Source organism: Desmodus rotundus, chromosome X, assembly GCF_022682495.2.
Source record: "Desmodus rotundus isolate HL8 chromosome X, HLdesRot8A.1, whole genome shotgun sequence".
Lineage (NCBI taxonomy): Eukaryota > Metazoa > Chordata > Mammalia > Chiroptera > Phyllostomidae > Desmodus > Desmodus rotundus.
The window spans coordinates 8,041,537-8,063,847 of NC_071400.1; the positions used below are offsets into that span (position 1 = coordinate 8,041,537).

General features: G+C 39.9%; 1 pseudogene; it reads left to right on the forward strand.

Moving 5' to 3' along the window:
* Positions 1-20,177: 20,177 nt before the first annotated feature.
* LOC112300022 (TATA-binding protein-associated factor 2N pseudogene) lies at positions 20,178-22,079 on the forward strand (annotated as a pseudogene).
* The last annotated feature ends 232 nt before the right edge of the window (positions 22,080-22,311 follow it).

Sequence of the window (22,311 nt, forward strand, 5' to 3'; positions counted from 1 at the left end):
AAAAACAAAAAAACTAAGCAAACAACCAGAACAGGAACAGAATCACAAAAATGGAGATCACATGGGGTGTTATCATTGGGGAGGGTGAGAATGGGGGGGGAGGTACAAGGAATAAGAAACATAATTGGTAGGCATAAAATAGACAGGAGGATGTTAAGAATAGTATAGGAAATGGAGAAGCCAAAGAACTTATATGTACAACCCATGGACACGAACTAAGTGGGGTGGGCAATGCTGGAGGGTGGAGGGATGCAGGGCGGAGGGAGCATAAAGGGGAGAAAAAATTGGGACAACTGTAATAGCATAATCAATAAATATACTTAAAGAAAAGATGAAATCCTGCCATTTGCAACAACATGGATGGATCTTGAATATATCATGCTAAGCAAAATAAGTCACACAGAAAAAGTTAAGAACCATATGATTTCACTCATATGTGGGATATTAAACTGAAAGTAACAAATAAACTAACAAGAAAAACAAACAAACAAAAACTCATAGATATAGGCAACAATATGGTGGTTACCAGGGAGAAAGGGGTGGGGAAAGTAGTAGTAAAAGGTAAAGGGGGTCAAATACATGGTGACAGAAAGAGATTTGACTTTGGATGATGAAACCACAATGCAATATCCAGATGATATATTGCAAAATTGTACATGTGAAACTTATATAATTTTATTAACCAATGTCACCCTAATAAATTTAATTAAAAAACTTAAAGCCTATTTAACCAGAACTGGGGGCAAGACAACTGATGAAAAGAAACTTATTCTCACCTGTGATGTTTTAATATTTTTATAAGAAATATTCACATATTACCTCAGTAATGAAAAATAAATCAAAAGAACTCCCAGAAAAGGCTAAAGAAACAAAATATCATTCTTCCACTTTCCAGGCTCCTTGCAGACAACTGCTCTTCATCCTTTTATTCACAGAACACTATCTTAGACAGCCAACTTACAATGCAGTTAAGTAAGTGAGGGTTTCTTTGCATTATTACATTTTCTCTTCTTCCCGAGACTATACTCTGGTCTTTCATGGAAACTTGAAAAATAGCCTAGTCTCATTAAAAGAAAACTTAGATGCTCTTGCTTAAGGTAGGTTAATTCTGTCGATGTATGCTTTCAGATAGCTACTTTTATCCATTATATTTAATTTTACTTCCTTTTAAGACAAAGACCTTCCCCATCCTTATTTGAAATTCTGAGAACATCCTTCATTAAGGCAACTTCCCTTTTTTAAATAAGGTGTATAAGTACTTATTGACTGGTATAGCAGATTTAAAAAGAAGAGCACATTAATAGGAGGTTTAGTCAAATTTCAGAAGCTTGAACTAGATGACCCCTAAAATTTCTTAGGTGAGCTGATTTAGGTGGGAATGCCCTGTTCCCTGAAACATTTCTCTTTGCCCTCTGGTACGAACAAAGACTAAGACTGAGCCAGGCCAGGCCAATTTGCACTCAAGAATAAGTTTGGACAATGAGAAAGGTACCCACTTTACAATAAACAAGCCTCTTTATCACCTTGAAGCACTGACCCTATGAAAAAAAGTAGACACAAGCACCCCTATGTTCATTGCAGTGTTATTTACAATCATCATGGTATAGAATCAGCCCAAGTGCCCATTAGTAGATGAGTGGATAAAACAACTATGGGACATTTACACAATGGAATACTATGCAGCAGAAAGAAAGAAGGGGCTCCTACCCTTTGTGACAGCATGGATGGACCTGGAAAACATTATGTTAAGTGAAATAAGCCAGTCAGAGAAAGACAAATGCCATATAATCTCACTCATATGTGGGATCTAATGAACAAACTGAACTAACAAGGAAAACGGGGACACACTCATAGATAGAGAGCAGGATGACAACTAGCCAGGGCAGGGGAGGTTAGGGGATAGAAGGACTGAGGAAAAAGGAAAAAGGACTCATGGATGTGGACAACAGTGTGGTGATTGCTGGGGGGAGGGGGGTATAAGGTATAAGGAGACTAAAAGGTAATGGAAAAAATACAAAGATTACATTTTTTTTAAATCCACCTTGAAATAAATAAATAAATAAATAAATATTTTAAAGTTAAAAAAAACTAGAAATTGGACCTGTTTTGTGTATTACAACAGGTCTGTTGCCTCAGATCCTATATACAACAAAAGCTAAAGGTAGATAAACAGCAACAGCCTTTATTTGATGGACCGATTTCAGCATAAGAGAAAGTCTGTAGGCAGGCTGAAAAGATGTGAGTTCTACCCTGCCCTTCTTGATATTTTTAAACAGTTACTTGTCTGACAAAACTAATGGCATACTAATCAAGTTTGCAGATGATAAGCTGTTAAGACACAGGTAGTACAATTGGGTGACACTCAAAGCTCAAAATAAACTTGACAAGCAGGAATAATAGGCCAAATTTAACAAGCTGAAAAGAAAGAAATCAACTTAAAGACTTATACTAGGTCCTAAAATACAACTGTGAAAGTACCAAATGGATGAACACAGCAGCAGAGTTCAAGTATTAGGGATTTCAACTACCTATATAGACTTAACATAAGTCAACAGAGTGATTGATGCGGCTGTCAGGAAGGACGGAATGAAAGAAGATAGAAGAAAGGAAGGAAGGAAGGAAGCTAAATTAATCTTGATCTGCATGAGTAGTAGCATGGGGTCTAGAATAGTCATTGAGCCACTCCTCTGTATCTGGAATAATACATTTCATTCTAGATGCCAATCTTTAAAAAGAGATATTAATGAACTGAAGTATGAACAGAACAGAATAATCAGAATGATGATGACGCAATAAAGGAACTGCAGATGTTCAGTGCAGAGAAGACAAAACTTAGCAGAGGAAACCAGTCACCACTGTTTTCAAATATATCAAGTATCAGAGCTGCCCAATAATGGAAAACGCTGTCTTTGGAGAAATGTTCTCAAATAATGAAGTATTCAAGCACAGACCTAGATAATCATTTGGTGGGGATACTGAGAGAGATTCAAAAGCCTGGGATAACTCCTAGGTCTCTCTGCTTAAAAAGTCCAAAAGGTGTGATACTCCAGTAGCAATAAGTATACATAGCACCCAGATCTTAGTTTCTAAATACCATTCCTCAGTTAAGGGAGTCAGTGCTCCTTGGAGAAATAGTTGGTTCAAGGGCTAGGGGAGGGAAAATACAAGATAACTCTGAAATAATCTTATTGTCCCAGAAAATAAAGAAGTGCTAAAGAATGGTACGGACATGTCAATGGACACGGAAATCAGCTTAAATGGGCTCCCACTGTCCAAATATGGGCCAATTTAAGCATTAAACTGAATAATGACAGTAAAACATTACAACCCAGGCAGTAAATAAGAATCCATGTGTCCATTCTGATAATCAATCAATGAATGTATGGGGTAAAGGGAAAGCTCTTCATTACAGTAGAATGCAACTAATGAGTGAAGAACTAGAAATGTACTCAGAAAAATCACTATTTCTCAAATATCATAGCAATAGCTGATTCAGACAAGAATCATCAATGAATGTTAATGACTATTGGGTGAATACACAAAAGTTAACTCAAAATGGATCAAAGGCCCAAATATAAGATTTGAAACATAAATTACATAAAAGAAAACATTAGTACTAAACTTATGGACATTGGTTTTAGAGGATTTTATGAATTTGACCACAAAGGCAAAAATAAATGAATGGGTCTATAACAAAGTAAATAGCTTCTGCACAGCAAAAGAAACCATCAACAAAACATGTTCTTTCCCTGATTCCTTCCCCTCATTTCTGAACTGCAGGAGACTGAGCCCCCTTGGGCACTGGTGACCTCCATTACTGGGGACTATTTACTTGATAGGTGATTTTGCTGTGCTGGGTACTTCTACTTGCTATGTATAATTTTGTAATACACATGCTGACTTTTTCCCTTCTCTTTTTCCTGGGAAAATAAAATGAATGAATAAAGAGTTCTTTGTAAAAAATAAAAGGGCAACCAACGAAATGAGAAAAGATACTTGCAAACAACACCTCCACTAAGGGGTTAATATCCAAAGTATATAAAGAATGCATAAACTCAACAACAAAAAAATCAATCTAATTAAAAATTTGGCACAGGCCTTGGCTTGTGTGGCTCAACGGATTGGGCTCTGGCCTGACTGAGAATCAAACCAGCAACTCTTTGGTGCTCAGGCCGGCACACAATCCACTGAGCCATGCCAGTCAGGGCTAATTAAAAATGTTTTTAAACTATTGAATGAAAGTTTGATAAGGAACAAGACATTTATACAGTCTGAAAGTATCCCCTCACAAATTGTATATTAATTATAAAAGGAAAAAATTGTAAACTTACAATGGAGAAACCTAGTGGAATCCACTTTAATCAAATAGTCAAACTTAACATCACTGATTGTGGGACAAACTAGAATCATGTACCTCCTATTCTGTTGCACTGAGAACATATCACTTGTATGGTATTCCCATAAAAATGCAAAACCTGAAGCTAATAATAAGGAAACATCAGAAAAACCAAAACTAAGGGACATTCTCCAAAATAACTGACCTGTACTCTTCAAAAATGCCAACATCGTGAAAGAAAAAAAGAAAGATTGAGGAACTATACCAGATTAAAGGAGACTAAAGTGACAAGACAAATGAATTCAACATATATATAACCCTGGAAGGTATTCTGGACTGGGGAATCTAAAGAACAAAATAAACCAGCAAACAAAACAGAAACAGACCCATAGACACAGACTGACAGTTGACAGAAAGGAGAGGGATTAGGGGACTGAGTGGAAAAGGTGAAGGGATTGAGAAGTACAAATGGTAGTTAGAAAACAGTCATGGGGATGTAAAGTACAGCATAGGGAATACAGACAATAATATTGTAATAACTATGTACAGTGCCACGTAGGTACTGGAAATATCAGGGGGAACACTTTGTAAAGTATGACTGTCTAACCATGATGCTGTACATCTGAAACTAATACAGAATAAAATTGAATGTCAATTGTAGTTGAAAAATAAAAAAAGAATGAGTCATCTACAGAAAATATACAGTATGGTAAGTAAAGAAGGAAGAGGTGCTGTGAGAATACAGAGGCGTACCGGAAAGCACTGGTGCTGTGAACATACAGAGAGGGGTACCTAGTCCCAGCCTGTGAGAAACAAGGGAGGCTTCCCAGAGGAAGTGGAAAGGAAAGCCCGAAATGAGTTTTGAAACGCGAGTAGAAATTAGCCAAGAAAAATGTGAGTGGGAACAAAAAGATGAAGAGGGTATTGCAGGCAGAGGGAATTATATGTGTGAAGGCACAGGCTTATGAAAGAACATCACTTTCTCTGGGAACTGGAACTCATTTACCAGGGTTGAAGCACAGAATTAATAAAGATGAAACAATAGGGAATGTTTAAAGCTTAGAGCCACCTGTATGTTTTAGAAAGATTAGTTGAGCTGCTGTGCAGAAAATTGATTGGACAGTAGATGTGGGCATAAAAGGCCACTTTGAAAGTTACTTTAGTACTCCACAAGAGAAATGATAAAAAGGGGGCAGGCAAGAAACAACAGAGGGGTTTTCTAAAAATGTTTTAATTTTTCAATTACAGTTGACACTCAATATTATATTAGTTTCAGGTGTACAGCATAGTGGTTAGACATTATATAACTTACAAAGTGTTCCTCCTGATAAGTCTAGTATCCACCTGGCACCACAAAGTAATTACAATATTATTGACTATATTCCCCATGCCATACTTTACATCCAGTGACTATTCTGTAACAACCAATTTGTACTTCTTCATTCCTTCACCTTTTTCACCCAGCCCCCCAACCCGCCTCCCATCTGGCAACCATTGGACATTTTAAGTTTGAGAAGGATTTCCAAGTGGATGTGTTTAATAGAGAGTTAGCTTACACCGGTCTGGGACTTGGGAGAGAGCTCTGATTCGAACCACAGATTTAGGAATCAGGTCACTGAACCCATGGAAATTCGAAGTTTCTTCTATATCATAAACCTCATCCTGTCAACTGGCTCCTTTCCATCATCATTTAAGTAGATTCAAGTCTCTCTCAATTTTAAGGGGGAAAACAACCTTTTCTCAACTTTATCATGCCATTCTCTATTCCTTCACAGAAAAATTTTGAATATTCTTGAATGAGCTGTGTACTCAGTGCTCTTCCCACTTCCTGTCAATCCACAAAAATAGCTATTACAAAGGTAACTAAATCTAACAGATGCCTGTCAGTCCTCAGCTGACTTTGGTCCCTCGGCAGCATTTAATACAGTATTAAATGTACTCCTTCCTTCCTTCTGTTAATACTCTATTCCCTTGGCTTTCATGATGCCTCACCCACCTGATTTTCCCCCTACATCTCTTCCTATTCCTCAACTTCCTTTATGAGCTTCTCTTCTTCTACCCCCTACTGCTGTATATCCAACCAAAGTCAGATAGAATATGTTAGGAACATTATTATGGGAGGGTTACAAATTCTATTATGGAAAATCCTGCAAGCCTAAAACAAAGGTATTTCTCTCCCTACTATAAATCAATATCAAACAAATAAGCATAGTCTTCTGCTGAAGCAACTCACTGTGGTAGGCTAAATAGCAAAAAGCATCCATGTCATAATCCCCAGAACCTATGAATATTTTACCTTATATGCCAAAAAGGACTTTGCAGAGAAAAAAAAAAAATTTGAAGATGTGATTAAGTTAAAGACTTTGAAATAGGGAGATTTTCCTAGATTATCCTGGTGGCCTTAACATAATCACAAGGGTCCTTATAAGTGAAAGAGAGAGGCAGGTGAGTCAGAGAAGGAGATGTGAAAACAGAAGTAGAAGTTGGAGTGGACATTTTTGGCTTTGAAAGATGGAAGGGGACCATGAGCAAAGGGATGCAGAGAACCTCTGGAAGCTGGAGAAGGCAAGGCATAGATTCACCCCTACAGCCTCCAGAAGGAACACAGCCCTAGCGACACTTTGATTTTAGTCCCATAGACCTATTTTAGCCCTGGCTGGTGTGGCTCAGTGGACTGAGCGCTGGACTGCAAACCAAGGGGTCATCCATTTGATTCCTGGTCAGGGCACATGCATGGGTTGCAGGCCAGGTATCCAGCGGGGGGTGTGTGAAAGGCAACTGCACGTTGATGTTTCTCACCCTCTCTTTCTCCCTCCCTTCCTCTCTCTCTCAAAAATAGATAAATAAAATCTTTTTTTCTAAAAAAATACCTATTTTGACCATCTTGGGCCTGGTGAGACCTGAAGGGGTTATATCAGCATCAGCCATACAAAGTGTACAGACAGCCTTCATGGCTCACTCAGATCTAAGTCGTAGCAATATTGCAGAGCTTGTTTTTCCTCAAAAGTAGTTGATTCAGTCAATGAATGAGCCAAAGCTCATAAATTTAAATTTGAATATTAAGTTAAAAGCCACGTGAAAAGCACAAGCAATATATTATAATGAAAAAAATAGCTATTTTAAACTTCTGACCACAGAGCTATTGACAATAAATCTGTGCTGTTTTAAGCCACTAAGTTTGTGGTAATTTGTTATAGCAGCAACAGGAAATTAATATACCCACTTTAAAAGGAAAAAATTGGGGAACAAACTGGATCCTAAGGAAAAGATGGCTGGCCCCAACAAAACTCTTAGGACTTCACACTATGACAAGAAAAGGCTGAAAGAAACTCTTCTCCAGAGTAAGTCTAGACAGATCACCTGTCTAGCAGTAATTTTTCTGCTATCTTGCCTTAAGGGCTGTTTGTCTGGGCCAGGCAACTCTTCCACTTCCACCTTCCAGAAGATACCTGGAACTAGGCCTTCCCTTCCCCCTTGGTCAACCTAGATGAGGAAAAAAACAAACAAAAAAAATCCAGATGAGGATTTCTCTAGGAAGATATTAAGTTCACATACAGGGTCTGGCAGAAGTAATACCTGCTTGAGTGTGGTTGGTAGGGTAGTAATATGGGTGTAATAATGTATAGTTTTAACTTGAACATTTCACCAAAAATATCATATGGTGTGCTTGAGTGTGATGTTGTTATGTACAGAATTACATGCTTATGATTTTGTAATAAAAAGGGGCCGTATTTGTGCTGGACCCTGTATATACACCTCTTCCGAGCATTAGGAGGTAGGTCAGGAAAGAGCCAGTGCCATATAGGAAGTTCTCGCTGATTAGTGGATTAGAGCTGAGTGTGGTAATGCTGGGCTCTGAATGAGATCCTTCTTTGTAGGAAATGCCACTCCCCCATCAGGTGTGTCCTGCAGAATGCAACCAACTACTGAGGTTGGAGCACATCATGGACAAGACTTCAAATGAGGAGTCCTGGAGATTCAAAATTCTAAGATCCCTCTATTTTTGGCCATGTTCCAAGACAGACAGTTCTTTGGAAACAAAAAACAAAAAAATATAGGTTTCTCATACCATCCACAAAAATAAATCCTAGGTGGATTTAAGATGTAAGCAAGCACGCAGAAATCACTATATGAGTTTTAGAAGACAGAAGAATGTTTATGACCTTGGCATATGGGAGACCTTATTAAACAAAACACAAAAATCAAAAGCCAGAAAAGATCGATAAATCTGACTTCAAAATTTTTAATACTTCTAGTCAGTAACAGATACCATAAACAAAGTTAAAATGCAAGCAACCAACTGGGAGAAAATTTTTTATCTATATCTATATCATATATATTGATATATATATATCCCTCACATTATATATATGATATATATCAACATATATGCCATATATATGTGTGTGTGTTTATATATATATCTATATATCTATATATCAAAGCACTAATGTTTTTCTTTATCCTGGATAAGAAGAAAACAGAGAACATAGAAAAACATGTAAAAGATATGAGCAGGTGTATCACAGAAAAAATACAGCTGGCTGATAAACATAAATGGATGTCTAACTTCCCTATTAATCAGAATACTAAAAATTAAACTATGAGATTCTATTTTCTACCTATCATACTGGAAAAAGTTAAAGTTTTATAATACTCAGTGTTGGGAAGAATAAGGAAAAATGAGACCTCTTACACTCTGCTAGGGAAAGAAAGCATCAACTAGCAGAGCCATGTTGGAAGAGATTTGGCAGTAACTACTAAGATGACAAACACACATCATTTATGATACCACTCGTAGGTATGTGCCTTGGAGAAGACATTCGGATATTCTCGAAATGTAGTCCATAGATCCCAGAGGGTTCCCAAGACCCTTTCGGGGACTCTATGAAATGCAAAACTATTTTCATAATAATATTAAGACATTGTTTGCCCTTTTTACTGTGTTGCCATTTGTACTGTCAGTGCAAAAGCAAAGGTGGAAGGAAAAGAAAAAGTGAGGGTGGGTAAAACTGCTGGTTCCTTAGTGCTCATGGAGGCAGTGGCAGCGGCAGCAAACTGTACTAGCAGTCACTGTGTCTTTTCACTACCGCACACTTCAGAATGCCCTTGATAAAGCAGTAAATATTATCAAATCTCCATCCTTGAGCACACGGCTTTCCAATATTCTCCATAATGAAACAGGAAGTACAGATAAAGCGTTTCTGTTGCATACCGAAATACAGTGATTGTCCCAAAGAAAAGCACATGCAAGATGGAGTTGTGAGCTGCACTAGTTGCTTTTTTTTCATGAAACAGGATTTTTCTTGAAATAATGACTGACATAAACTATGGCTATTCAGATTTGGGTATTTGGCTGGCATTTTCTTGAAAATGGACAAAGTGAGACTGTCGCTTCAGGAAACCAACTGACAGTATCTGGCACCAATCATAAAATTTGAGCTTTCCCTATCATTAGGCTTGACATGTAGAAGATGCTAAATATGTTATCTTTGGTAGTTCTTAATGACTTATGGAAAATATTTATAACTTCATTAAATTTGTAGATCATTTAAAAATGTTGAGCTTTCAAGTAAAAATTAGAATTTTGGAAAACTTGTACCTCTACCATAGTCTTGGGAGCTTTCAGACACTTTTTAAGACCTCTGATGAGAGCAGTGGTGACATTAACAAATGCAATTTTTTGACATCATGTAATGAACTGTGTCAACATTTGAAAGACCCGAATAACTCGGCGAACCAGTATTTTCCAAATTGTCAATGCATGATGTTATAAAATTATGTGCAGGTAAAAGATCTATTAAAATATAAGGTAGACCAATGGATTTTAATGTAACAAAATATGAAAAGTTGGTTGATATGGTTTCAAAATCTACATTAAATAATCTTTAAGAGGTTCCAGCTGCATTGCTGAGTTGCTTTCAGTGTCTTCCCAATGCTCCAAGGTTGTGGGTTCAATCCCCAGCATGTAGGAGTCAACCAGTGAGTGCATAAATAGGTGGAATGGCAGTCCTGACTGGTGTGTCACAGTTGGTTGGATGTCAACCTCCTGAGTAAAGGGTTGCCAGGTTTGATTACTGGTCAAGGGTGCATGCTTGGGTTGTGAGGATGCATACAACAGGCAACAAATCGATGTTTCTCTCTCACATAAATGTTTCTCTCCCTTTCCCTCTATGTAAAAATAAATAAGTAAAATCTTTTTAAAAAATAGGTGGAAAAACAAATTGATGCTTTTTCTCTCTCTCCCTCCCTCTCTCTAAAAAAAACACAATAGCCCTGGCTGGTGTGGCTCAGTGGACTGAGTGCAAGCCTATGAACCAAAAGGTCATCAGTTCAATTCCCATCAGGGCACATGCCTGGGTTGCAGACCAGGTCCCCAGTTGGGGGCGTGAGAGGCAATCACAAATTGATGTTTCTCTCCCTCTCTTTCTCCCTCCCTTCCACTCTCTCTTTAAAAATAAATAAGTAAAATTTTTTAAAAAAGCAAACCTTCATAGGAAAGAAAAAGCTAGAGTTCATCACCACCAAGCCAGTATTAAAAGAAATGTTAAAGAAAATTCTTTAACAGGAAGGAAAAAAGTTTAAAAATATGAATAATGAACTTCCAGTCAAGATGGCTGCGTAGGCAGACATAGCTCGCCTCTTCACACAACCACATCAAAATTACAACTAATATAGAACAACCGTCACTCAGAACTGGCAGAAAGTGAGTTGAATGGAACTCTGACAACTACAGAATTAAAGAAACAACATCCATCCACACTGGTAGGAGGGGCACAGATGCAGAATGGGGTGGTCCCACACCCACTTGTGGTGGATGAAAATTCAGGAGGAATATCTCAGGAGCAAGGAGTCCCAGCCCCATACCAGGCCCCAAGCCCAGGGTTTCAGTGCCAGGAATGTAAGTCCCCACAACTTCTGGCTGCAAACACCAGTGGGGATTGAGTCAGTGGAAGAAACTGCTGGAGCCCCAAACAGTTCCTCTTAAAGAACCCACACATGGACTTACCTACTCAGACTCACTCCCTCTGAGCTCCAGCCCCACGGTAGCACCTTGAAAGGCACCAGTGGCATATAGGGAGGGACTGAAGTGTCTGGCATCAGGGCCAGCAGAGGCCATTGTCCCTTTTCTAACCCTCCCCCCACGGCTACAGAGCCAGCAAGCTGGTGCCATATCTGAGATTCCATCAACCTGGCTAACACTCTGACCCACGTTAGAGATCCCCAGAGACTCTGCTCCACCCAACGTACGAGCCCACCCAAGCTGCTTTTCCATATTAATGGCTGGTCTTGGATCACGCTCCACAACTTCCTAAATCCTCTCAGACAAGCAACAGCTGGCCTCAGTGTGTCTCAGGCCTGGCACTAGCAACAGCCAGCCTAGATTCACAGCTTGGCTTCTCCTGGGAACCTCCAAGCCCAGCACAAGTAGCAGCCCTCTCAGAGTGGTTTATAGCTCAAGCAACGTGGCCCTGGGGCAAAACACAGTTGGGGACTGACCTTGGCCTGCACTATCCAAGAAACCCCAGGGTCAGTGAACCCAGTGGACAGCTACAGACCATGTCAGAGCACTACCACCCTGCCACTGCACAGCTGATCCTCCACGGAGGGTGGACATTGATGGTAAGTGGTCACAGCCAATCATTGACACTGACTGGCTTGGGTAAATCCCTCCCACTGATCTGCCAACAGCAACCAAGACTCAACTACAAGAGGAGGATGTGTTCAGCCCACAAAAACGGTGCACCTCGAGTACACAGCTTGGTGATAGGTGAGGCTGTGTCACTGAACACTATAGGACACCTACTACAATAGGTCACACTACCAAAACACAAAGTCAAAGCAGCTCTACGTAATACATAGAAACAAACAGGGAGGCTGCAAAATGAGGAAACAAAGAAACTTGGCCCAAATGAAAGAACAGATCAAAACTCCAGAAAAATAAGTATAAAGGGAGATAAGCAATCTATCAGATGAGGAGTTCAAAACACTGGTTATTAGGATGCTCAAGGAACTTAGTGAGAACTTCCTCAACAGCACAAAAAAGATCCAGTCAGAAACAAAGGACAGACTAATTGAAACAAAGCACAATTTACAGGGAAACAACAGTAGAGTTGATGAAGCCGAGAATCAAATCAATGATTTGGAACATAAGGAACAAAAACCAACCAATAAGAACAAAAAGAGGAAAAAGAGAATATCAGAAAATGAGGATAGTATAAGCAGCCTCTGGGACAACTTCAAGAGGTCCAACATTCACATCCTAGAGGAGCCTGAAGGAGAAGAGAAAGAGCAACATATTGGAAATCTATTTGAAAAAATAGTGACAGAAAACTTCCCTAATTTGGTGAAGGAAATAGGCATGCAAGTCCAGGAAACTTAGAGAGTCTCAAACAAGATGGATGTAAAGAGGCTCACTCCAAGACACATCATAATTAGAATGCCAAAGGTTAAAGAGAGAATCTTAAAAGCAGCAAGAGAGAAGAAGTTAGGGGAGTTCCCACAAGACTGTCAGCTGATTTCTCAAAAGAAACTTTGCAGGCCAGAAGGGTTGGCAAGAAATATTCAAAGTCATGAATATCAAGGACCTACAGCCAAGATTGCTCTACCTAGCAAAGCTATCATTTAGAATGGAAGGGCAGATAAAGAGCTTCCCAGACAAGAAAAAACTAAAGGAGTTCATCATCACCAAGTCATAATTTTTAAAAAGATTTTATTTATTTACTTTTAGAGAAAGAGGAAGGGAGGGAGAAAGAGAGGGAGAGAAACATCCTTGTGTGGTTGTCTCTTACAAGGCCCCCAGCCAGGGACCTGGCTTGCAACCCAGTCATGTGCTAACTGGGAATTGAACTGGCAACATTTCAGTTCACAGGCTGGTGCTCAACCTACTGAGCTACGCCAGCCAGGGCAACCAAACCATTATTATATGAAATGTTAAAGGGGCTTATTTAAGAAAAAGAAGACAAAAAATATGAACAACAAAAAGGCAAAAAATACATATCTATCAATAGTTGATTCTAAAAAACAAACAAGAACAGAGACAGAATCATGGATACAGACAGCGTTTTGATGGTTGCCAGATGGGAAGGGGGTATGGGGGAATGGGGGGGAAGAGGTGAGGGGATTAAGAAGCAGAAATAGGTAATTACAGAATAGCCATGGGGGTGTAAAGTACAGTATAGGAAATGGAGTAGCCAAAGAACTTATACTATGATCCATAGACATGTACAGTGGTGAGGGGGATTGTCTGAGGGAAGGGGGGGGTGCTGGGTGGAGGGAGGCAAAGGGGGGAAAACCAGGACAACTGTAACAGCATAATCAATAAAATATATTTAAAATAAAATAAAAATATGAATAATGAAATGGCAATTACTATACAAGTATATCTATCAACAATTACTTTAAATGCAATGGATTAAATGATCCAATCGAAAGACATAGGGTGGCTGAATGGATAAGTAAACAAGATCCATACATAAGCTGCCTACAGCAGACCCACCTCACAATGAAAGACACACACAGACTGAAAGTAAAGGAATGGAAAAAGATATTTCACGAAAATAGAAATTGGGGTGGGTGGGAGGCTGGGGCAGCAGTACTTACATCAGACAAAATAGACTTTAAAACAAAGGCTGTGACAAGAGACAAAGAAGGACCCAGAAGACTCAGCAATTCCACTTCTGGGCATTTATCTGAAGAAACCCAAAACACTATTTTGAAAAGACATAAGCATCCCTATGTTCATTGCAGCACTGTTTACAATGGTCAAGATATGGAAGCAACCGAAGTGTCCATCTATGGATGAATTAATAAAGAAAAGGTGGTATAGCCCTGATCAGTGTAGCTCAGTTGGTTGAGCATCATCCCGTAAAGCAACAGGTCACTGGTTTGATTCCCAGTCAGGGCACATACCTGGGTTTCAGGATGGTCCCCAGTTGGGGCCTGTGCAAGAAGCATCCGATCGAAGTTTCTCTCACACATCCATGTTTGTCTCCCTGTCTTTCTCCCTCCATTCCTCTCTTTCTAAAAATAAATAAATAAATATATTTTTTAAAAGAGGTGGTATATATACAAGGAAGTATTACTCAACCATAAAAAGAATGAAATCTTGTCATCTACAACAATATCAATGGACCTAGAGAATACTATGCGAAGTGAAATGGGTCAGACAAAGACAAATACCATATGATTTCACGTATATGTGGAATCTAAAAAACAAAACAAAGAAACAAACAAAACAGGAACAAACTCATAGATACAGAGAACACTTTGATTGTTGCCACATGGGAGTCGTTGGGGGGTGGATGAAAAAGAGGAAGGGATTAAGATATGCAAACTGCCAGTTATAAAAACAGTCACACGGATGTCAAGTACAGCATGGAGAATACAGTCAATAATATTGTGATAACTATGCATGGTGTCAGGTGGGTACTAGACTTATCAAGGTGCTAACTTTGTAAGATACATGAATATCTAATCACTATGTTGTACACCTAAAACTAATATAACATTGTATATCAACTGTGATTGAAAAATAATTTTAAAGGAAAACCTGGAAGCTTACCTATCAAACTGTTAACAGTGTCTACCTTTGGGAAGGGGGAAAAGAGGACTAGAATTGTGGGTATTGGCCAAAGTGTACCTTAACCCCACCTGTGTGTAATATTTTGAGTTTTTTTCCTACAAGGAGCATGCTGTAGTGTAACTGAAAATAATTAGAAGGAATAAACCAAGGAGGTCAAGTCCACTGATGTGAGAAAGAAAGGGGACTCACTCTGAGTCCACACTGAGAGGGCCAATGTATTTGCCGCAGTGGTTTAGGAGCTGATGAGTCTAGGAAGGAGCCACTAGGGTAAAACCAGGCTATAGAGGGGATGGCTAGCTGAAATGGTAGCCACTTGATGGAAGAACTTTCTGGGTCACTTTCTGCTCTCTTCCTGAGACTTAATACAAAGGTCTTCAGTACCACAGAGCTCAGACTCTCCCACTTCCACCCTCTTGAACTTCGCCCTGATGCCTGCAAACTCTTTCTGCATTCCTGGTCCCCCATCCGCACTCCCTGGCCCAACCCAGGACCTCAGCTGCCACATCAAAGGCAGAATTCTGGGCTGGCCGTGGTAGGAGGAGACCCGCAGGCTAAGGCAGTGACCCCCTACGCGCCAGAGACTACAGACTGAGTCACTATGACACGCGGAAAGACAATCTGAGACGGGGTGGGGGGCAGGGTAGAGGGTAACTAGGTTGCGGAGAACAGGGGCGCAGTTACCCACTAAGCCACGGGAGCTCAGAAGCAACCCTCAGTCTTCCTGGTGTGCCGCCACGCAGACTTCGTTTTCGAAAGCAGCGCCACAGCGTTCCCATGGATATCCCATTCCAGCCAACCAGCAGGTTTCCCTGTGGCCCACCCCTCGATTGAAGCCAATCAGAAGAGGGCATGTGCCTCCCACTGCGTAGAACCAATTAAAAGCTTGCTTATTTCTGACTGACGTGTGGACAGCCAACCGGAAGAGCCGAGGCCTTCTGTTTCAGTCGCCAGCAAGATGTAGGTCCCTATCCTTTCCCAACCGTGAGAATCTAAGGTTTGGCTTTGGGAGAAATAACCGAAAAAGAGTCCCAAACTGGAGGGCAAAGTACTATTTCCCCGAGTTTCCAAGGAGGTTGGCCCTGAGGTCAGATGGGTCTGTGGTTCAGCTTTTAGTGCTGCTCTGGGCTTGGTCTCAGTGCCAACCTGAGAAAAGTATTAGTCCTGAGAGCATCTCGGATAATGTTGCTTTGCCTCCAGGCTAATTGCTTCATTTTCCCCCCAAAGTCTGGTGGGAAGAAGCCTAGGACAGGGGTGTCAAACTCATTTTCACCGGGGCTTGATCAGCCTCCATCAGCCTCGTGGTTGCCTTCAAAGGGCCGAATGTAGAGCTCCTTTCCCCTAGTTAAGGAGTAGTTACTACATCAGCTATACAGTCCTAAAATTCCATTCGGCCCTTTGAAGGCAACCACGAGGCTGATGGAGGCTGATCAAGGCCCCCGTGAAAATGAGTTTGACACCCCTGGCTAGGAACATTCAGAGCCTTTAATTAAGTGTTGGTTTATCTACAGTGAGGAATGGTCAGAATGTTCAACTAGCAGCAATAAATACTGCCTCTAGAACAACCAAAATGTAATATGTGGGAAATTTTTTTAAAAACCTTATAGTGGTATAATAAAATGTACCAGAAAATGCAAAATAAAACTTAAGAAACCATTTTCACCAAAGAGTTTGGATAATTATCAATTGTTTAATATTTTGCCACTTTTGGCAAAGAAACTTTTTGTGAGGAAATAGGAATTGCTGCACTTTTGATGAGGAAGCAAATTCTCATTTGCTGTAAGCAGGAACCTAAACTGCATTCTTTAAGAAGGCAGCTTAGTAGTACCTATGGAAATGTAAAATGCAGGCAGCCTTTGACCCAGCAATTCTTTCTTTAAAAATCTGTCCTATATAAGCACTAAACACATGATCAAGGTTATATGTAGTACTTGTAATAGTGCATGGAGACAAATTTTCAACAATAAGTGGATCATTAAATTGTGATACTACCATACTATGAAATTTTATACTGCCATTTTAAAAAAAAATGGGTAAATTTCCATACACTAATGTGAGAGGAAGTCCACAATACATTGCAAAGTGAAAAATATTAACTTGCAAAATAGTACATATATTAGCCCACTTTGTTTTTTATTAAAAAAAACTATATACAAGTGTGTGGGTATTCATACATGTATATTGTGTGAATATGTGTATATGTATATATGTATATATGAATATACATATTTTGTGCATAGAAAGTGGTCTGGGAAGACACATACCAAATTAAGTTATTCTTGGAAAATGGGAATAGGGAGATGGAATAAGGAGAAATCTTTCACTTATTACACATCTATGTTTTGTTTGAATTTTGTCAACTAGCATTAATTACTTTTGAATTTTTATCACAATAAAATATTTTAACCAAATAGGCACTTGTGTAATCAGAATAACCAACAAAGTTATACTTTATATATTATAAACAAGAATAATTCCTTATAGGTATGAGGTGACTATTTAAAAATTTCAACTAGAAGAACCTAGAATAAAATTAGGGCAACTAAATCAAATCAACACTGAGTTTCAGTGGGGCACTCATGACCTGGTACAACAGGATGTGGGCAAACAAAATCTAATCAGCCTAAGTGAAGAGTCATTCATTTCTTGGAGAGAAAACTATGTTACGGCAAACTCCATCACGTGGGAAAAACTGTGCTTTCACCTTTTTGGTGGTATCACATCCAGGGTTTACCCCTTGGCAAAGATTGGAAGAGATTTAAGATACTCTTCCAATCGTATCTGCAAATATAGTATAGTCAACCCCCCTCATTTTATAATTAAGAAAACAGGCCCAGAGTGGTGAAGCAATTTGCCTAAGGTGCTAGAGCCAGTTAATAGCATAGCCAGCTCCATAACTCAGGTTGGTATTTCAGGCCTATTACTCTTTCTACTTCTTTTCAGAGTTCTCCTGAGTCTGCATTCTGATGACATGTTAGGAAATAAGTCTTAGGAATACTAGACACCCCTCTAAATTATGCATTCTCTTATTATACATTTTGAAATTTTAGAAAAATGCATAATAAGAGAAAACCGTATTATCCCCCCATTAGCACGGGTGATCAAAAGTTGACTACAGTGGACAAAAAACATTATTGGTATAATCACACACCATTTTCTTGAAAAGTAATACACAAATTTCTGTGAACTTAACTGTATTTTATTTTTCACTTAAGAACTACTGTTGCCCTGGCTCATGTGGCTCAGTGGATTGAGTGCCAGCCTGTGAATTGAAAGGTCACCCATTTGATTCCCAGTCAGGGCACATGCCTGGGTTTCAGGCTGGTCTCTGGTTGGGGGTGTGTTAGAAGCAACCTATAAATGTATCTTTCACACATACTTCCTTCTCTTTCTCCCTCTCTTACCCTCTCTCTAAAAAAAACCCCAAGTCTTTATGGCCAATTAATATTTGACAAAGGAGGCAGGAGCATAAAATGGAGCAAAAATAGCTTCTTCAACAAATGGTGTTGGGAGATCTGGACAGCTACATGCAAAAAAATGAAACTCGATCACCAACTTACATCTTACACAAAAATAAATTCAAGGTGGGTAAAAGACTTAAATATAAGTCATAACACCATAAAAGCCCTAGAGGAAAACATTGGCAGGAAGATCTCAGACATTCCACGCAGCAACATCCTCACAGACACATCCCCTAAAGCAAGGGACATAAAGGAAAGGATAAACAAATGGGACCTCATCAAAATAAAAAGCTTCTGCATGGCTAAAGAAAACAGCATTAAAATGAAAAGAGAACCAACAGTATGGGAAAAACATATTTGCCAAGGATACCTCAGACAAGGGCCTGATCTCCAAAATATATAAAGAACTCACACATATATAAAGAACTCCAGGAAGACAAACAACCCAATTAAAAAATGGGCAAAGGACTTGAACAGACACTTCTCCAAGGAAGACATACAGAGGGCCCAGAGACATATGAAAAGATGCTCAGCATCACTAGCCATCAGAGAGATGCAAATTAAAACCACAATGAGGTACCATCTCACACCAGTCAGAGTGGCCAACAAAAACAAATAAAATCTTTATTTAAAAAAGAATTACTGTTTTATCCAATTTCTGATTGATCTTCAATTGGCAGGATCTCTTAATACTTTATCTTCAGTTTCTCTATATCAAGTAGTTCATGATCTATATACAAACACTTAAAACCCCCATAGGAAGTACCCATTTAAAGGAAGCCTGCTCTGACTTAAAGAATCATTTTGTATTATTAATAATTATCCCACTTTTGTCTGTTTTGTAAGGAATGAGTTTTCTGTTCTCAAAAGCATAGAGATCCCTGACTGGTGTGGCTCAGTGGATTGAGCACAGGCCTGTGAATTGAAAGGTCGCCTGTTTGATTCCCAGTCAGGGAACATGCATGGGTTGTGGGCCAGGTCCCCACTTGGGGGCAAGAGGAAACCAATTGATGTTTCACACATCGACATTTCTGTCCCTCTCTTTCTCCCTCCTTTCTCCTCTTTCTGAAATTAAGTAAATTTTTAAAAAGCATAAATAGGTAGATAGATAAATGAATAGACAGATACATAGATAGATGATAGAGCAGGGAAAGAAAATAAAATTAAAGTAGGCAACAAACTTTTTTGTACAAACAAGGCAAAACCAGGGACAAGAATGAGGGGTGGTAGGTGTTGTAGAAGGGGGTGGCAGAGAACCACAAGCTAAGTTACTTACAAAGTATTTATATTTTAATTTTTTAAAGATTTTATTTATTATTTATTGGATATTTCTGTGGGTAAAGGGAATTAATTAATAATAAATACCTAGATGCATGCATAAACTTGAATTCTTTATAAAATAAATGTTCACGTAGCATCCAGCTGGGAAAAAATAATCCAAAAAAAAAAAAAAAAAAGGTATGCTTCTCGCCCTGGCTGGTGTGGCTCAGTGGATTGAGTGCCGGCCTGTGAACCAAAAGGTGGCCAGTTCCATTTTCTGTCAGGGCACATGCCTGGGTTTATGGCCAGGTCCCAGATTGGAGGTGTGTGAGAGTAAATAGATCAATGTTTCTCTCCCTTTCTCCCTCCCTTTCCCTCTCTCTAAAAATAAATAAAGTATGCTTCTCAGTTTTGAAGGGCAAGAAGACTTGGATGTGAGATTCTTTCAGGATCCCATTACTGGGCTATAATGGCCAATTTGACTCCAAAGAAAGGGAGTTTATCTGACCTGATAGTTAAAAAGAAGACTGGAACTTCAGCCACCGTGCCAGCTGGCTCTCCAATTCCTCATACTAGGCGGAGTGTGGGAACTCTGTGCCTCGGCCGTTAGTCATGTCAGATTTTGGAAGTTATGGTCAGTCTAGGGGTGAGCAGCAAAGTTATTCTTCCTATGGAAATCAAAGCAATCAAGGTTATGGACAAGAACCACAAAGCTATTCTGGCTATGGGCAAACTACTGATCCCTCATGTGGACAGAACTATAGCAGCTACTCGTTATGGACAAAGCCAATCAGGTTATTCACAATCCTGCAATGGTTATAAGAATCAAAAGCAGAGCTCATATGGCCAGCAATCTTATCATAACCATGGGCAGAAACACGCAGAATCATCAAGAGGCCAAAGTGGAAGAATACCTTCATATGACTAGTCAAACTATGGCGAACAGGATTTGCAGGACCAGAAGTCAGGCTATGATCAACATCAGGGTCCACGTGATGAGCAGTGAAATTATGATCAGCAGCATGGGTCCTATAATCAAAACTGGCAGTTTGCCCTGCCTGAGTGGCTTAATTGGTTGGAGCTTTGTCCCATGCACCCAAAGGTTGTAGGTTCAATCCCCAGTCCAGGCACATACCAAGATTGTGGGTTTGATCCTGCCTCAGGGTGCGTAGGAGAGGCAACCAAATGATGTTTCTCACATCGATTTCTCTGTCTTTCTCCCTTCCTGTCTCTGTAAAATCAGTAAAGATATCCTTGGGTGAGATTTTTATTTTTAAAAAGCCAGCAGTTCTGGCTCTTGGCTGGGTAGTTTAGTTGGTTAGAGCATCCTCCCAATACACCAAAGCTGTGGGTTCAATCCCCAGTCAGGGCACATACAAGAAGTAACCAATAATGCATAAATAAGTGGAGCAACAAAGTCAATGTTTCTCTCTAAAATTAATAAAAATTTTTTCAAAACCAGCGGTCCTACCATTCACAGAGGGAAACTTACAGCCACCACAGAGATGACCTTCATGATGTAAGTAGGTTTGGAGAAGATAAAGGATATGGCGGGTCACAGGGAGGAGGTAGAGGGCGTGGAGGCTATGACAAGGCTAAAACAGGTCCTATGACACGATCAGTGGGTGGTGACCATGGTGGCTTCAAAAATTTTGGTGGTCAGGATTATAAACCCAGACCAGATATAACAACCCAATTTTTGTGCAAGGACTTGGGGAGGGTATGTTGACAGATCAAGTGAGGGAGTTCTTTAAACAGACAGGAATTATTAAAACAAACAAGATGGGAAAACCAATGATAAATCTGTACACGGGGAAGCCAAACGGGGAGTCAACAGTGTCATTTGGTGACCCTCCTTCAGGCAAGGCAGCCATTGAGTGGTTTGGTGAGGAAGAACTTCATGGCAACATCATTAAAGTGTCCTTTGTCACCAGAACACTTAAATTTATGAGGTGGAAGTGGAGGTGGGTGGTAAGGCCGTGGAGGATATAGAGGCCATGGAGGCTTTTGGGGGGAGAGGTGGAAACCCCCGAAATAGGGACTGGGTTTGCCCTACTGCGTCATGTGGAAATAGGAACTTTGCTCACAGGAATTCCTGCCATCAGTGCAATGAGCCCAGACCAGAGGACTCTTGTCCCTCAGGAGATTTCTGGGAAACAGGCTACAATGGAGAAAGGGGTTACGGAGGCAGAGGTGTAGACTGAGGTGGCTATGGCGGAGGCAGGATTTGGGGTGGCTATGGTGGGGACAGAAGAGGCTATGGTGGAGACTGAAGTGGAAGTGGTACAGAGGACATAGTGATGGTGGTGGTGGCTATGATAAAGACCGAAGTGGAGGCTATGGAGGAGACAGGAGTGGTGGCAGCTATGGAGGAGACCAAGGTGGCTATGGAGGCAAAATTGGAGGAAGAAACAACTACAGAAATGATCTGTGCCACTGACAATGCTGAAGACTGTCTTGAACGTTCCTTTGTCTCTGACAGGATCCATCGTGAAGTTGCCAGAGTTTCACCTGCTGCTTTCCTCATGGCATCTTGTTGGGTCATGAAATTGACATTTGGATTTTTATTTGGGTGGGAGAGCTGGGACAGTTTCTTATAATGCTAGTAGAAATTTTCCCCTTTAGTCTCCAACTTTCTCCTTCCCAACTCTTGAAGCTAAGTGTGTTGTAAA